Here is a 19404-nt window from a genome sequence, read left to right as displayed (position 1 = left end):
AGTTTACAATCTACTGTATGCAAAGCATTATAGTAAGCATTTGGGAAACTACAGTAATAATTGTGGCATTTGTTGAGCACATGCTATTTGCCAAACACTATACTAAGTACTGGAGTAGATACAAAATGATCAGGTCCCACATAGGACTCACAGTCGCAGTAGGAAGGAGAAGAGGTATTGCATCCCCAATTTTGCAGATGAGGGAACTGAGGTCCAGAGGAGTTATGAGCTGCCCAAGGTCACACAGCAGACAAGTGGTGGAGATGGGACTAGAATCTAGGTCTTCTGACTCCCAGGCCTGGGGTCTTCCCACTGCCCTTAAGGAGTTTCCTGTTTTATGAGGAATTTATGATTTGGGGAATTGGTGAGGCTTTCAACCCAGGTTGTGATTGTAAGGCAGTTGGGGATAAGGGGGGTCTAAATAATAATAATGTTGGTATTTGTTAAGCACTTACTATGTGCAAAGCACCATTCTAAGCGCTGGGGGGGTTACAAGGTGATCAGGTTGTCCCACATGGGGCTCATAGTCTTCATCCCCATTTTACAGATGAGCTAACTGAGGCCCAGAAAGTGAAGTCACTTGCCCAAAGTCACACAGCTGATACATGGTGGAGCCTGGATTAGAATGCAGCGTGGCTCAGTGAAAGAGCCTGGGCTTCGGAGTCAGAGGTCCTGAGTTCGACTCCCGGATCTGCCGCTTGTCAGCTGTGTGACTGTGGGCAAGTCACTTCACTTCTCTGGGCCTCAGTTACCTCATCTGTAAAATGGGGATTAACTGTGAGCCTCACGTGGGACGACCTGATTACCCTGTATCTACCCAGCGCTTAGAACAGTGCTCTGCACATAGTAAGCGCTTAACAAATACCAACATTATTATTAAATTGCTCTAGAGGAAGGATCAGCAGGGTTTGAGGCCAACAGTGTGGGAGGAAAATGACTGAAGAATCCAAAAGGACACCCAGTTTGCTTGCATCTAGGGCAGGAAGGATGGTGGTTGGCTGAATAGTTGGGAAATTTCAGGAGAGGAGATGTGGATGGACCTATTGAGGTCAGGGCTGGGCATACTGATATTTGTGTCTATGGGTCATCCAGGTAGAAATACCTCAGAGGCAGGAAGAGATACAAAGTGTACTGTAGGTGAGAGGCTGAGACTGGAGATGTTTATTTGGGTGATGGTGAGCAGGTGAAAGAAATGAGGGCACGCTGAACTGAGGCTTTTACACCCCTCAAAAAATAATAATTATGGTATTTGTTAAGCGCTTACTATGGGCCGAACACTGTTCTAAGTGCTGGGGTAGATACAAGCGTGGCTTAGTGAAAAGAGCATGGGGTTGGTCTAGGTTTCTAATCCTGACTCCGCCACTTGTCTGTTGTGTGACTTTAAGCAAGTCACTTCACTTTTCTGTGCCTGTTACTTCATCTGTTAAATGGGGATTTAGACTGTGAGCCCCACATGTGAGGACCTGATTACCTTGTATCTACTCCGGCGCTTAGAACAGTATTTGGCACATAGTAAGCACTTAATAAATATCATCATTATTAGGGAAGCAGCGTGACTCAGTGGAAAGAGCTTGGGCTTCGGAGTCAGAGGTCATGGGTTCGACTCCCGGCTCTGCCACTTGTCAGCTGTGTGACTGTGGGCAAGTCACTGAACTTCTCTGTGCCTCAGTTACCTCATCTGTAAAATGGGGATTAACTGTGAGCCTCACGTGGGACGACCCGATTACCCTGTATCTACCCCAGCGCTTAGGACAGTGCTCTGCACATAGTAAGCGCTTAACAAATACCAACATTATTATAGACCATTGGCCTGGAAGTCAGAAGGTCATGGGTTCTAAACCTGGCTCCCAAACTTGTCTGCTGTGTGACCTTGAGCAAGTCACTTCACTGTGCCTCAGTTACCTCATCTGGAAAATGGGAATTGAAACTGTGAGCCCCACGTGGGACAGGGACTGTATCCAACCCTATTTGCTTGTATCCACCCCAGCGCTTAGTACAGTGACTGGCATATAGTAAGCGCTTAACAAATACCAGCATTATTACTCAGTGCTTTGCACATAGTGCCTAACAAATACCATCATCATCATCATTATTACTATTACTGTTACAAGGTAATCAGGTTGTCCTACATGGGGCTCATGGTCTTAATCCCCATGTTACAGATGAGGTAACTGAGGCACAGGGAAATTAAGTGGCTTGCCCAAGGTCACACAGCAGACAAGTGTCGAAACTGGGATTAGTACCCACGTCTCCTGACTCCCAAGCCTGGGCTTTTTCCACTGAGCCGTGCTATTTCCCTATAAAAGGTGAGGACTGGGAGGAGAGCTAGGAAGGGAGACTAAAGCAAGGAAGAGGGTGGAGGATTGTGCTTGACCCTAAAGAAGTGGAGGAGAACATTCATTGTTTGTTCTATTCATTTTTAATGGTATTTAAGCGCTTACATAGTACAGGCACTGTACTGTGCGATGGAGTAGATGCAAAATAATCAGACTGGACACAATTCGTGTCCCAGATGAGGCTCACAGGCTTAATCCCCATTTTACAGATGAGTTAACTGAGGTACAGAGAAGTGAAGTGACTTGCCCAAGGTCTCAGAACAGAGAAGTGGCAGTATTAGAACCCAGGTCCTCTGACTCCCAGGGGTCTTTGCACTAGGCCACGCTGCTTCTCAGTAGCAACAGAGATGAGGGAAATGGACAAACTGAAGCTTTTCTCTTTTAGGAAAGCCAATTCCCTTTAAGCTTCAGAGTAACTAATCCTGTTTACAAGCCAAGTTAATTCAAATGGAATTAATTTCCATAGCTAATGTAGCGGTATCTCCAAAGTTCATCAGACCTGTTTACTCGAGCACAGCTCATTCTACAAGAGCATGTCTGCTTAATTTCAGATAGAGAAGAGGGCAGAAGTTTCCCCTAATTGCCTGTATAAATAATTCCCAACTCTTATCTTCCTTCAGGAAAGTCAGATCTGTATTATTGCTCACAGAGGCAGCCATTTCTAGGCCTTAAGTGGTTTAATAGAATCAAGAAGTCAACATCTTGTTCATCTAAAGGGCCAGAAATACAGAAGGGGCCCCCAAACCCACAGACTGCAGGGAGAAGTACAAGAAGGGAAATTGCAGAGGAATGCGGTGCTCTAAAGTAAATGGCCAGAAGATGGAAAAACCGAGGCTGAAATGGCAGCGGAAATGATCAGGGTGAGGGATCTGAAACTTGTTGTCCAAGAATAGAGGGTTTCGTGCCCATGCCCACGCGTGATCAGAAAATCAGCATGGTACCAGAACATCTGAGCTCCATGTCGTAGGCCCGAAGGCAGAGAGGAGGTTGGCCAACTCTCATTCTCAGCCTCCATGAAAGGTTCTAGCATCGCCCTTTTCCATTCAGAGAATTTGGAAGCCCCGTGACACCCTTGGCTTAACCCAGGTCTCCATGCTGCTGCGTTGGGATCTAGTGAAGAGCGTGGCTCAGTGGAAAGAGCACGGGCTTTGGAGTCAGAGGTCATGGGTTCGAATCCTGGCTCGGCCACTTGGCAGCTGTGTGACTTTGGGCAAGGCACTTGACTTCTCGTTGCCTCAGTTACCTCATCTGTAAAATGGGGATTAAGACTGTGAGCCCCACGTGGGACAACCTGATTCCCCTGTGTCTACCCCAGCGCTTAGAACAGTGCTCGGCACATAGTAAGCGCTTAACAAATACCGACATTATTATTATTATTATTATTGTTAGTGGCAGCTCTTCCATGGGCCCCCGTCTGGGTGGGTACCATACCGGGAAGTTACCCGGACCCAAACCCGACCCTCCTCAAATCTGACAGGCAATGACTCTCCCCCAACTTCAAAGCCTTATTGAAGGTACATCTCCTCCAAAGAGGTCTTCCCAGACTAAGCTCCCATTTCCTCATCTCCCATTCCCTTCCGCATGGACTGGATTTGCTCCCGTTGTGTGCAAAGCCGTGTACTAAGGGATTGGGAGAGTACAATATAACAACAGACACATTCCCTCACAGTCTAGTGGGGGAGACAGACATTAATTTAATAATAATGTTGGTATTTGTTAAGCGCTCACTTTGTGCAGAGCACTGTTCTAAGCGCTGGGGTAGATACAGGGTAATCAGGTCATCCCACGTGAGGCTCACAGTTAATCCCCATTTTACAACTGAGGCACAGAGAAGTTAAGTGACTTGCCCACAGTCACCCAGCCGACAAGTGGCGGAGCCGGGATTCGAACCCATGACCTCTGACTCCGAAGCCCAGGCTCTTTCCACCGAGCCACGCTGCTTCTCTACCTAAACAGGGTAGGCAAGAATGACTGGAACAGTAGTCTAAATTCCATTCTCTTCCAACTTTGGCCTGCACATACTCCTGGGGAAATTTAACCTCACCCCCATGCTCTTGCTTGGGTCCTGCTCCTGCTGCTGCTGGTGATGATAATAATTCTGTTCTTTAAGGACTTCCTGTAATAATATTTATGGTCTTCATTAAGTGCTTACCATGTGCCAGACACTATAATATGCACCGGGGAAGACCCAAGATCACTGGGTTGGAACAGTCCTTGTCCCACCCAAGTTACATTTTACATTTTAACTTCTCATTTTACAGAGAAGTTAAATGCTTGCTCAAGTCCCACAGCAGACAAGTGGTGGAGCCGGGATTGGAACCTGATTCCCAATCCCTTGCTCTTTCCACTAGGCCACGGAGCTTTCTTTGTGCTGAACAATGTACTGCTCTCTGGATTAGATACAAGATAATCAGATCAGTCAGGGTCTCTGTCTCAGGTCAGCAGCTGCAGCTAATGAATTCAATGTATGATCCAAGCACTGATGTAAACACTGGGCTCAACACAGTTCAGTCAGATCAGAAATCCTCTTGGTGATACATGGGACTCCCAATTTGAAGGGGGGGGGGGAACAGTATCTTATTCCTATTTTACCGATGTGTCCCCTGCAGCAGAATTAATAATCATAATAATAATGTTGGTATTTGTTAAGCGCTCACTATGTGCAGAGCACTGTTTTAAGCGCTGGGGTAGATACAGGATCATCAGGTTGTCCCACATGGGACTCACAGACTTAATCTCCACTTCACAGATGAGGTAACTGAGGCACAAAGAAATGAGGTTATCGGCCCATGGACACACAACAGACAAGTGGCGGAACCAGGATTAGAACCCACGACCTCTGACTCTCAAGCCCGTGTTCTTTACACTGAACCACACTGCTTCTCTTGTATGAGGATGGAGGTGTTGCACATCTCTGCTTGTTGCCAGGCAGGTTGGGGAGAGGTGGAGTGTCTGTGGCAAGGGGACACATTCTTGCCCTGGTTAAACCATCTATTTTGGAACGGTATTTAAATGCTTACCAAGTGCCAGACACTGTACTAAGCACTGGAGAAAATACACAGGTTGGACAGGGTCCCTGTCCCACGTGGGGTTTACAGTCTTAATTCTCATTTTACAGATGAGGGAATTGAGGGACAGAGAAGTGAAGCGACTTGCTCGAGGTCACACAGCAGGCAGGTGGGAGAGCGGGGGTTAGAACCCAGGGCCTCTGACTCTTTCTGCTAGGATATGCTGACACACTGCGCAAGTCCCGGCCAAGGACGAACAGCTGGATTTGCTTTCTGTGGGTGGAGGAATGGGGGTAGCGGGGAAATGACAGACAGGAAAAATTAGGTTAAACTTTCCTTTTGGGGAAATGCCACACTGCCAAAAATCTCTTCAATCCAACCCCTTCCTTCCTGTAACAATTCATTTAGCAAGTTCAGAATTTTCCTGGCTGATCATCATGAATCAGATCCTCCCATCAATCTTCGATGTGAATGGAGCTGTCTCCAGATTTTTCATGTTGGGTAGACAAATAAGAAACTCTGAGAAGTAGCTGCCCTCTAAAGAAAGCAGAACTCCACAAGTTCTTTGGAAAAATGTTTGCTTCCCTAGAACTTAAAATTATTTTCCTTACATGTTTTATAAGAGAAGTGACCTTAATAGCCTCAGTTCCCTCATCTGTAAAATGGGGACTGTGAGCCTCCCGTGGGACAACCTCTAACCCCAGGGCTTAGAACAGCGCTCTGCACACAGTAAGCGCTTAACAAATAACATTATTATTAATAGACTGGGATGAATCTGTCATTCATGTGGTATCTTTGAGCTCTCGGCAGCTGTAAGAATGCTGACGGTTTTGGGATTGAAGATATTTAAATTCTTCCGGCACAGGGAGGCAGAGGTACGTAATGATGGTGATAGTGATATTTTGTTAATCAGTGATATTTATTGAGCGCTTACTGTGTGCAGAACACTGTACTAAGTGCTTGGGAGAGTACAACAGACCAGAGTAGGTAGACATTTTAAACACTTGCTCTGCCACAAACGATCCACGGTTCAGTGGTATTTTTTTGAACACTTACCATAGGCCGAGCACAGTATTTGGCGCTGGGCTACATGTCCACCAAGGAGGGTTATCCACTTGACTTTGGTGGAGCCGGTCGAGAAGTCATTCATTCATTCAGTCGTATTCATTGAGCACTTACTGTGTGCAGAGCACTGTTCTAAGCCCTTGGAATGTACAATTTGGCAACAGATAGAGACAATCCCTCCCCAACAACGGACTCACAGTCTATCCCCCCCGTCGACCCCCGGGCCACGTCCTCCCGCGGTCCCGGAACGCCCTCCCTCCTCACCTCCGCCAAACTGATTCTCTTTCCCTCTTCAAAACCCTACTTAAAACTCACCTCCTCCGAGAGGCCTTCCCAGACTGAGCTCCTCTTCTCCCTCTACTCCCTCTGCCATCCCCCCTTCACCTCTCCGCAGCTTAACCCTCTTTTTCCCCTTTTCCCTCTGCTCCTCCACCTCTCCCTTCCCATCCCCACAGCACTGTACTCGTCCGCTCGACTGTATATATTTTCGTTACCCTATTTATTTTGTTAATGAATTGTACATCGCCTCGATTCTATTTAGTCGCCATCGTTTTTACGAGATGTCCTTCCCCTCGACTCTATTTATCGCCATCGTTCTCGTCCGTCCGTCTCCCCCGATCGGACCGTAAGCCCGTCAAACGGCAGGGACCGTCTCTATCTGTTGCCGACTTGTTCATCCCAAGCGCTTAGTACAGTGCTCTGCACATAGTAAGCGCTCAATAAATACTATTGAATGAATGAATAAAAAATGGGCTCACGGTCTAAAGGTTGACCAGGTACCCCACCGAACTTGAGTCCATTTGGAAGTGAGCCAAGGACCTTCCCTTTATCTCCTCCTCTCCCTCTCCCCCACATTTTTAAAAAATGGTATTTGTTAAGCACTAACTATGTGCCAAGCACTGGTCTAAGCTAATGAGGAGGGACGCAATCCATGTTCCATATGGGACTCCCAGTCTTAATCCCCATTTTACAGATGAGGTAACTGAGGAAGGTCACAAAGCAGTCAAGTGGCAGAGGAGGGGTTAGAACCCACGTCCTTCTGACTCCCACGCCCGGACTCTATCTACGAGGCCATTCTCAAGCGGAGGGGAAACCGACCCAGCTTCTCAGCAGGCAAGATAGCTACTCTGGTCATTGACCAGGTTGACTGGCACCTGCTGGGAGCGGGGCACCATGCCGACCATCCATCTGTTGGGTCACTGACGTGCTCGTGTGACACACACACGTCTTGCCCCTATCCTAAAAAAGCCCTCCCTTGAGTCCATAGCTCCCTCCAGTTATCGCCCCCTCTCACGCCTACCATTCCTCTCCAAACTCTTGAGTGAGGTGTCTCTACCCGCTATCTCAAGTTCCTCTCCTCCAACTCTCTCCTTGACCCTCAGCGACCTGGCTTCCGTCCCTTTCACGCCACAGAAATCACTCTCTTTAAGGACACCAGTGACTTTCTTCTTGCCAAATCCAACGGGCCCTACTCCACCCTAATCCTCCTTGACCTCTCAGCTGCTCTGGGCCACGTGGACCCCCTCCCCCCCCTTCTCCCGGAAATGTTATCCGACCTCGGCTTCAAGGACACGGTCCTCTTCTGCTTCTTCCTCCTATCTCTCTGGCCACTTATTTTCAGTCTCTTTCATGGGCTCCCCCTCTGCCTCCCATCCTCAAGACCAGGTTCTGGGACCCCCTGCTATTCTCCATCTCCAGCCGCTCCCTTCGAGAGTCCACTGACTCTCATGGTTTCAACTACTATCTCTCCATAAATGATTCTCAAATCTTCATCTCCAGCCCCAACTTCTCTCCTCCTCTTTAGGCTTACGTTAGAGAAGCGACACGGCTTAGCGGAAAGAGCGCGGACATGGGAGTCAGAGGACGTGGGTTCTAATCCCGCCTCTGCCACTTGTCTGCTGTGTGACCTTGGGCAAGCCATCTGCCTTCTCCGTGCCTCAGTTACCTCGTCTGTAAAAGAGGTATTAAGACTGTGAGCTCCATGCGGGACAACCCGATTACCTTGTATCTACCCCAGTACTTAGAACAGTGCTTGACACATAGTAAGCCCTCAACAAATACCATTATTATTATTATTATTTCCTCTTGCTTTTGGGACATCTCTATTTGGCTGTCCCACTGACACCTCCAATTTAACACGCCCAGAACAGAACTTTTCATCTTCCCATCCAAACCCCGTCCACCCCCTAAATTTCCCATCACTGTAGGTAGCACCAATCGATCCTATCTATTGAGTGCTTACTGTGTGAAGAGCACTGTACTAAGCACCTGGGGAGTACAAATTTAACAGAGTTGGTAATGAGCCATTATCTTCCCCGTCAGTCGGTCGGTCGTATTGAGCTCCTACTGTGTGCAGAGCACTGTATTAAGTGACTAGGAGGATACAGTACGTAAGAATAAAAAGACCCATTCCCTGGCCAAAGCGAGCATACAGTCTAGAAGGATGCAGCGTGGCTCAGTGGATAGAGCCCGGGCTTGGGAGTCAGAGATCATGGGTTCGAATCCCGGATCTGCCGTTTGTCAGCTGTGTGACCTTGGGCAAGTCACTTCACTTCTCTGGGCCTCAGTGACCTCATCTGTCGAATGGGGATTAACTGTGAGCCTCCCGTGGGACAACCTGATGACCCTGTATCTACCCCAGCGCTTAGAACAGTGCTCGGCACATAGTAAGCGCTTAACAAATACCAACATTATTATTATCCTCGACTCATCTCTCTCATTCAACCCACATATTCAAATGGTCAACAAATCCTGTCAGTTCTACCTTCGCAACATCACTAAAATCTGCCCTTTCCTCTCCATCCTAACTGCTTCTACTCTGATCCAAGCGTTTATCCTATCCTACCTTGACTATTGCTTTCAACCTCCTCGCCGACCTCCCTGCCTCCTGTCTCTCCCCAATCCATTCATTATTTCACTCTGCTGCTTGGATCATTTTTAAAAAAAAATTCAGTTCACATATCCTAAGTCCTCAAAAACCAGAGAGGTTTAGTGAGTTGCCCAAGGTCACACAGTATGCCAGGGCATTGCTAGACTAGATCCCAGGTCTTCTGGCTCCCAGGCCCTTGCTCTTTATTCACTAGGTCCTACTCCATTGCAGGAAAGACCATGTGACTGGGAGTCAGGAGTTTACACACTTGCTGTGTGACCTTGGGCAAATCACTGAACCTCTCTGAGTCTAACTTCTCAAATGGGGATGAGCTGCCTCCTTCCCTCCCTCTACCTCTCAGGGACACTGTGATGGTAAAATGAGGTAAATCAATGCATCCGTGTACTTGGATCTGTGACCTTTGGACATTTGATATGCAACAGCACATGTGTACGTATCTCTAAATTGTGTGTTAGGAATTTACTTTTTCATTCATGTTATTGTCTGTCTCACCCTTTAGACTGTAAGCTCGTTATGGGCAAGGAACATGTCTGCTAATTATCTTGAAATGGACTCTCCCAAGCACTTAATTCAGTGCTCTGCACATAGTAAGTGCTCAATAAATACCATCGATTGGTCACAGTTAATCGATCACACTTTGGAAAAATCCAAACCTTCTTTGAAACCAGGGACGGTAGAATTATAGGCTGTCACTTTTCCTGTGGAAGATGTGTTTCACTGCGACTTTATCCATTTTCAATAGTAGTACGTCCTTAAATTCCCAATCAGAGTCTTCAGAGGCATTTAGATTCGGTGATGAACTCCCGTGAAGCTCACAGGCCCACATGGGGCTGAGGCTCCCTGCTTTATTGCAGCTCATTTTGTGCTGACTCTTCACAGTCCCTGACAGAATCTTCTTTCATCACGAAGCAGAGCATGATTGGGTAATTTAGGGGTGGCAGGCAACATTTTAATTTGTACCTGCTCTTCCCGTTATGTGTTTTGTCTTCCTGCTGTTTTTTTCTGACAGCGGCCCAAGAAGAGTGAAATTCCAGAGAAAGCCATTAATTTGATTTAAAAAATTCAGGTAGATAAAACAACTTGCATTGGAAACCAAATCTGTTATTTGACTTGCTGTTCCAGAGCATGCTAATTTTAAATTCATTTTCTTTTTCTTTTTTTTTAGAAAGTTAAAACTTTCTAATAGGCTGGAAGTTAAGATTCTAGGTTTATTCTCAACTTGGGTTTACCAGGTCAAATGGGCAACTTGCATTAATATGCTGTGCCTCAGCATTCCCTTCAGGGACTGTCTTCCAACTTTCATCGTGCTTTCCCAAGTGCTTATTACAGTACCCGGAACCCAGTAAGTGTTCAGTATATACAGCTGAGATTGATTTGGAACTAGGGGACTTTCCTGTTCAACTTAATAGAAATAGTGAGGGAATTGACTGGGTAAGAGCACACAAATGAAAAGCACTTCAGGAACATGCAATATTACTATGGGACTGTTTTTAGGAATTCATAAAAATAAAATTCCCAAGTAAAGTATTGACTTGATTGGGGAAAGGCAGTAGGCAGGGAGGTCAGAGAGGAGGCAGCTGAAGCAGTCAAGGCAGGGTAGATCAAGTGATTGGATCAGTCTGGTAGAAGTTTGAATGGTGAGGAAAGGGTGGAATTTAATAATAATAATAATAATAATGTTGGTATTTGTTAAGCGCTTACTATGTGCCGAGCACTGTTCTAAGCGCTGGGGTGGACACAGGGGAATCAGGTTGTCCCACGTGGGGCTCACAGTCTTAATCCCCATTAAGACAGATGAGGGAACTGAGGCACAGAGAAGTTAAGTGACTTGCCCACAGTCACGCAGCTGACGATCTGACTGGATTTGGTGACAGATTGACTATGTGGATGGAATGAGAGAGTTGAGTCGAGGACATAACCAAGGTTATAGGCCTGTGAGATAGGGAGGGAAGTGGTGTTGTCTACAGTGATGGGGAGAACAGGGTTTGGGTGGAAGATAATTCAGTTTTGGACATGTTTAGTTTGAGATATCAGCGGAACATCCCACATACTTCCTTTCTACCTCCTGAACTGAGCCAATGAGCAGACACTTTAGCCAAAGCCACCTGGAATAATATAATCTTCATTGTTTTCTGTTACGTGTATATCTATGAATTATGTATTATAACGTATTCTTATTAATAGCTTTCTCACCCTCTAGACCGGACGTTCGTTGTGTACAGGGAATGTGTCTACCAACTTTATTGTATTGTACTTTCCCAAGCACTCGCCATGGTGTGGTGGTGATTTATTCATTCAGTCGTATTTATTGAGCGTTTACTATATGCAGAGCACCGTACTGAGCACTTGGAGTGTACAATTCGGCAACAGATGGAGACAATCCCTGCCCAATACCGGGCTCACAGTCTAAATGATGATGATGATGATGATGATCTGTGTTTCTTTGGCCCGTAGCTTAGTGAGAAGTAGTGTGACCTGATTGGGAAGAGGTCCGGGGGCTGGACAACCTGGGTTCTAACCTCAAATCTGCCCCTCACTTCTTGGGTGACGTTAGACAAATCACTTAACTTCTAAGTGCTTACTCTGTGCCTGGCACTTTTCTAAGTGCTGGGGTGGGTACAAGTTAATCAGGTTGGACGTAATCCGTTTACCACGGGGGGCTCACAGTCATAACCTCCATGTTACAGATGCTGCAACAGAAGCACAGAGGAGTGAAGCGACTTGCCCAAGGTCCCACAGCAGACAGGTGATGGAGCCAGGCCTAGAACCCAGGTTCTAGACCCGTCTGACTCCCGGGCCCGGGCTCTATCCACTAGGCCACCCTGCACTTTGTCATCCGTAAAATAGACACCTGTTCTCCCTCCCTTTTAGCTTAGGAAAAACTCAGTTGGGGAAGGGGCTGTGTCCAATCTGATTATCATATTTCTACACCGGTGCTTAGCTCAGGGTTTAGCACATGATCAATCATATTTACTGAGTGCTTCGTGCAGGGCAATGCTGTATTAATTCACTCTTCACATAGCGAATGCTTAATAAATGCCATTGCTGTTGTTAACTGAAACTAGGTTATAGCTTCAGGTGGTCTTCCTCTGCAAACCCTTTTCAGGGCTTGCATTTCTGAAATAGTTTGTTTCCCCAACCATTGAGAGTTTTGCCATAAAAGGAACTTTTCCAATGCACTCTGAGTCAGAGGATAAGCCCCTGGCTTGGATGACTCTAGGGTTGGCTTTGAGGATTAATTTTTTGATTGTATTTTCTACATTCACCTATCTTGTGCGTGACAGTAAGATGAGCATGCTACTAAATTCATTAAAAATTAGTATCGAACCATAATTCATTTTGCCCATAATGACAGGCTGCCAGTGGGTGGGTTCATTTTCATTATCAAATCTGCAAGATGTGTAACTGTAGGTTTGCTTAACGCATATACTAGGTAGCGGGCGTAAGTGCATGCACAAACACATGCAACCGACACAGCTAGTGTGGCCTAGTGGATCGAGCATGGGCCTGGAAGTCAGAAAGATCTGGGTTTTAATTCTGGCTCCACCGCTTGTCTGCAGAGAGACCATGGCCAAGTCACTTCACTTCTCTGGGCCTCAGATACCTCATCTGTAAAATGGGGATTGAAACTGTGAGCCCCTTGTAGGAAAGGGATTTTCCCCAATCCAATTTGCTTTATCCACCCCAGTGCCTAGTACAGTGCCTGCCACATAGTATGCACTTATGAACCACAATTATCATTCCAGCTGTTAGAACAGTGCTTGACCCATAGCGCTTAACCTATGCCATTATTATTAATCTCCAATTACAGATGAGGAAACTGAGGTACAGAGTATTTGAGTGATATGCCCAAAGTTGGTAGCAGCTGAACTGGGTTTAAAACCCAGGTCTTCTTACTCACAACACTTTGCTCTAACCCAGGTCCCCTGTCCTTTGCTCTATACTACTAAGGTGGGATTGGATTTCAAACAGACCCTACGGATTCCAAGGCCAGTCTAGCATAGGGGTTCCCAGTCAACCCACACCAAAGATTGAGGAGGTCAACGTGATGATTAGGTGGGAGAAAGGAAGTCAGCTCTGATGGTGAGCACGTCCAAATGTCAAATTTAGCCTGAAAGCATTGTACGTTCTTTGGCTGAAGGTCTGCGCTGCTTACATTCTAATCAGATGGTTTCTTGTAATTTTATTATCCGACACGTCATGATTTAAAAGCTTATGTGACTACACATACACACACACACATTCATAGCCTGGGAAGTGGAACGTGTCTCTTCTCGCAAGGATTCTTGCGAGCTAAAGCATTTGATTTTCCTTCTCAACAATTTTCTGAGCGACAAATGTTGTGTCTGCTTCCTTAAAGAGATATTGCCAGCAATCTTCCATTATCTTGAAAAGAAATCCACAAAGACAAGGCTATATAAAAACCCTGCTTGAAGAAAAAGATTGGCATCAGTAAAGCATCACTTCGCCTAAAATACTGAAGCTTCTGAAAATAGCATTCTGATATAACGACATTAGTACAGAGTGGACCTTGATAGTTTTGGATGGCTAGGCTGAGTAAAATGCAGAACTGGTTAATAGTATTTATTGAGTACTGATTAGGTGCAGAGCGCTGTACTAAGCACTTGGGATGGAATAACAGAAACAAAGCACACATTTCAGTCCTTCAAGGAACTTATCGTCCAAAGGGCAAGTAAACAATCAATGAATTATATTTATGGAGTGCTCATTGTGTGCAGAGCACTGTATGAAGTGCTTGGCAGAGTACAGTATAACAGAGTTGGTAGATTTGTTCCCTGCCCACAGTGGGCTTACAGTCTACAGGGGGATTCAGACATTAATATGATGAAATAAATTACAGATATGTACATAAGTGTGTGGGGAGAAGAGAAAGGTGAATAAAGGATGCAAATCCAACCGCTAGGGTGATGTAGAAGAGTGTGGGAGAGGAGGAAATGTGGGCTTAGTCGAGGATGGCCTCTTGGAGGAGATACACTTTTAATAAGCAGTTTGGTCTAAAAGGAGCAGCGATGCCTAGTGGATAGAGCACGGGCCTGCGAGTCGGAAGGATCTGGGTTCTAATCCCAGATCTGCTGCTTGTCTGCTGTGTGACCTTGGCCAAGACACTTATTTGTGCCTCAATTACCTCATCTGTAAAATGGGGATTAAGTCCATGAGCCCCATGTGGGACATGAACTGTAGCCAACCTAATTAAACTGTACCTACCCCAGTGCTTAGTACAGTACCTAGCACATAGTAAGCACTTAAATACCATAAAAAATCTGAAGGTGGAGAGAATAATCACCTTTTAGGTATAATAATAAGAATGGTATCTGTTTAGCGCTTTGTGCCAAGCACTGTTCCGAACGCTGGGGTAGATCCAAGTTAGTAAGTTTGGACACAGTCCCTGTCGCACATAGGGCTCACGCTCTTAATCCCCATTTTACAGATGAGGGCACTGAGGCACAGAGAAGTGAAATGACTTTCCCCAGGTCACACAGCAGACATGTGGCAGATCCAGGATTAGAACCCATGACCTCTGACTCCCAGATCCATGCTCTATCCACTAAACCATGCTGCTTCTCAAAGAGGGAGGATGGTCCAGGCCAGAGGCAGGATGTGGATGGGGGATTGACAGGGAGTAGGTTGGCACTAGAGGAACAAAGTGTGCAGGCTGAGGAATAGTAGGAAATCAGGGAGGCAAGGTAGGTGGGACCAAGGTGATCGAGTGCTGTAAAGCCGATGGTAAGGAGTTTCTGTTTGACGCAGAGATGGATGGGCAACCCCCGGAGGTTCTTGAGGAGTGGGCAAATATGCACGGACCTTTTTTGTGGAAAAATGACCCAGTGAAGTACGTACTGGAGTGCAGAGAGACAGGAGGCTGGGAGGTCAGAAATGAGGCTGATGCGGTAATCAAAGTGGGGTAGGGTAAGTACCTGGATTAACATAGCCGTTTGGATGCGGAGAAAGTGGGAGATTTTAGGGATGTTGGGAAGCTTGAACCAATTTAAATGGTTAAAAGGCTAAAAATCATATTGGGTTTATAAAAATTCAGTTAAAGTAATGGTCAAGCTTTTAAGGTCTAATGAAGTCCTGGAACCCTGGTGTATTGATATATTACATAGTTAAAAAAAAAACGAACCTCCCCCCTGTAAAAAGCTTAGTCATATCTAGTACGATGTTACTCGCTAAGCACTATGTGCCAAGCATTGTACCAAGCGTTGGGGTAGATATAATACAATCAGGTTGGAGAGAGTCCCCATCCCTTCAAGGTTTCACAGTCTAAGAGGAAGTAGAATTAAATCCCATTTTCAGATGAGGTTACTGAGGCACAGAGAAGCTAAATGATTGCCCTAGGTCACACAGCCGACAAAAAATCGATTGTATTTATGGAGCACTTACTATAGGCAGAGCACTGTGCTAAACACCTTAGAGTACAGTGCAACGGAGTTGTTAGACATGTTCGTTCAATTGTATTTATTAAGTGCTTACTGAGTGCACACCACTGTGCTGAATGCTCAGAAAGTACAATTTAGCCTGTGCCCCACCCACAGAGAGCTTACAGTTCAGATGGGAAGACAGAATAAATTATACATGTGTAGAGAAGTGCTGTGGGGCATTTGCAGACTAGTGGGTCGAGTCAGGATTAGAACTCAGTTCCTCTGACTCCCAGGTCTGGGCTCTTTACACTAGGCCACATTGCTTCCTAGTCATGAACAATTGCTTTCAATGTCAACCATATTTATTGAGCACTTACTGTGTGCAGAGCACTGTACTAAATGCTTGGGAGACCTCCCAGCCCCACAGCACTTTTATATATATATAGAGAGAGAGAGCCTGGGCTTCGGAGTCAGAGGTCATGGGTTCGATTTCCGGCTCTGCCACTTGTCAGCTGTGTGACCGTGGGCAAGTCACTTAACTTCTCTGTGCCTCAGTTCCCTCATCTGTAAAATGGGGATTAACTGTGAGCCTCACGCGGGACGACCTGATGACCCTGTATCTCCCCCAGCGCTTAGAACAGCGCTCTGCACATAGTAAGCGCTTAACAAATACCAACATTATTATATCTGTAATTTTATTTATTTGATTGATGTCTGTCTTTCTCCTCCCCCGAACCCCCGACTCTGAGCTCGTTGTAGGCAGAGAATGTCGCTGTTGATTGCTGAATTGTACTTTCCCAAGCAATTTGTACAGTGCTCTTCACACAGTAAGCACTCAATAATTACGATTGAATGAATAAATGAAATATAACAATAAGTGGACACATTCCCCGCGCATGTGAGCTTACAGTCTAGAGCTTACATTTCTCATCACTGGTGCCCATTCAGGTATGGAACTGGGCAATGGGTCTAAAGCATTTTTGCCAAACATAGATCTTTTGGATGTGTGAGCCCGTTGCGGGCAGGGATTGTCTCTATTCGTTGGTGAATTGTACTTTCCAAACACCGTACTGTGTACAGTGCTCTGCACACAATAAGCGCTCAATAAATATAACTGAATGAAAGAATGAAAGTTTAGGAAGGTCAGACCTCCGAAGTTGGTTTAAAGAAGTTTAATTTTCATGCCAAGTTACCAATGAGTGGGGAAGGAAAGTGTTAATTAAGTCCAAGTGCATCACTGAATGAATAAAGCGAACGGACCATCTTTCCACTGCAAGTCAGAAAGCAATTATACCCTATTTCCATGGCCATAGCGACAAGGCACAGGTGTTGCCGTCAGATCGATAAATGAGCAAAATGTCATTTCTGCCGCATCGCCGACTCTGGCTGGAACCCCGGCAGGGCTGAGCTCGGTGCATTTGCAGCTTACCTAACATTTCCACTTCCCGCAGCTGGAACTGGATCCACTGACTCCCCACTGTCTGTGTCCATCGAAGCCTCTCACTGCGGAATGAACGAATGAAGAAGGCAGTTGAATGAATGGAGGCCTCCTTCAGAGACTGTAAGTTCCTTGAGGGCAGGAAATGTGACTACCAACTCTGTTGTATTTATTGTACTTTCCCAAGTGCTTTGCTGAATTGTACTTTCCTTGCTGAGTTGAACTTTCCAAGCGCTTAGTACAGTGATCTGCACACGGTAAGCGCTCAAAAAATACAATTGAATTGAAGCACGCAGGCAGCCAGAGAAGCAGCCCGGCCAAGTGGATAGAGCTCGAGCCCGGGAGTCGGAAGGACCTGGGTTCTAATCCCAGATCCGCTGCTTGTCTGTTGTGTCACCTTGGACGAGTCACTTCACTTCTCCGTGCCTCAGTTACCGCATCTGGAAAATGGGGATTGACTGTGGGCCCCAGGTGGAACAGAAACCGTGTCCGACCTGATTGCCTTGCATCTAACACAGCACTTAGAACAGTGCCTACCACATAGTAAGTGCTTAACAGATACAACAATTATTAAATGACATTTTAAAAAGAAGTAAGCCCTCAGTAAATATCACTGATTTAAAGAAATGCAAGCTGGTCCAGTTGAAGTCTCTGCAGTAAAACAGGAGTGATTTGAAACAAAAGAATATTGATAGTCTGGATAATTCAGCACTAATTTGACAGATCCCATTATGAAAATTCTCTTAATCTTTAGGATTAGGCAGGGTGAGGAATTCAAGCCAGCAGGTGTACAACCAATGTATTATTACGTTTTGGAGACATCGGAACACTGAAAAGATTTTCCCGTCCTCGGAGTTCTGTGGGCTCCAACCTAGTCCTTTTTCGGAGAGGATTTTTGAGCTCAAAATCGTGTGTAGTCAAAGAGGAGCTCACTTTGACTCTGAAAAGGCAATTATCTTCCTGCACAGAGGGAAATTTGCTTCTGGAAACCCTCAGATGCTTTCTTCTGCTTATTAGGGAAGTCTACCGATGGGTTAGAAAGGAAAGCGAAGCAGTCCTGAAGTAAGGCAGAAAGAGGAATGAGAGTGTGAAAATAAATGAAGCAATAATAGTCATGGCATTTATTAGGCACACCTGGGTAGGCACCTTGTTAGGCAATTGGTTAGTTACTGCCCCTCCCAGGCCTCACTGTCTACCTTATCCCCATTTTACAAATGAGGAAACTGAGTTCCACTAAGGTTGAGATTTCCCCAAAGTTACACAGCAAATCAAGGGCAGAGCTAATAATAATAATGCTAATTGGGGTATTTAAGTACTTGTACTGAGCACTGTTGCAGATACAAGGTGACCAGTTTGGACACAATGTCTGTCACATGGACTCATAGTCCAAGTAGGAAGGAGAATCATTCATTCATTTATTGTGGGCTTACTGTGTGCAGAGTGCTTGCCCTGTGCCGTACTGTATATGAAGCGCTTGGGAGAGTACGGTAGAACAGCCGCATTCCCTGCCCACAACGAGCTGAGAGTCTAGAGGGCGAGACAGACATTAATATAAATTACAGATAGGTACATAAGTGCTGTGGAGAGCCGTTATTTTATCCCCATTTTACGGATGAGGAAACTGAGGCACAGTCAAATAATAATGTTGGTATTGGTTAAGCGCTCACTATGTGCAGAGCACAGTTCTAAGCGCTGGGGTAGATAGAGTATTCAATAGTATTTATTTATAGTATTTATTTATTTATTGAGCGCTTACTATGTGCAGAGCACTGTACTAAGCGCTTGGGATGAACAAGTCGGCAACGGATAGAGACGGTCCCTGCCGTCTGACGGGCTTACGGTCTGATCGGGAGAGATGGACAGACGAGAACGATGGCAATAAATGGAGTCGAGGGGAAGAACATCTCATAAAAACGATGGCAACTAAATAGAATCGAGGCGATGTACATTTCATTAACAAAATAAATAGGGTAATGGAAATATATACAGTCGAGCGGACGAGTACGGTGCTGAGAGGATGGGAAGGGAGAGGGGGAGGAGCAGAGGGAAAAGGGGGGAAAAGAGGGTTAGGCTGCGGAGAAGTGAAGGGGGGGTGGCAGAGGGAGTAGAGGGAGAAGAGGAGCTCAGTGTGGGAAGGCCTCTCGGAGGAGGTGAGTTTTAAGTAGGGTTTTGAAGAGGGAAAGAGAATCAGTTTGGCGGAGGTGAGGAGGGAGGGCGTTCCGGGACCGCGGGAGGACGCGGCCCGGGGGTCGACGGCGGGATGGGCGAGACCGAGGGACGGCGAGGA

Source organism: Ornithorhynchus anatinus, chromosome 5 (genome assembly GCF_004115215.2).
Source record: "Ornithorhynchus anatinus isolate Pmale09 chromosome 5, mOrnAna1.pri.v4, whole genome shotgun sequence".
NCBI classification, from domain to species: Eukaryota; Metazoa; Chordata; class Mammalia; order Monotremata; family Ornithorhynchidae; genus Ornithorhynchus; species Ornithorhynchus anatinus.
The sequence above is the reverse complement of the archived record's forward strand: the minus strand, read 5'-3'. Positions refer to the sequence as shown.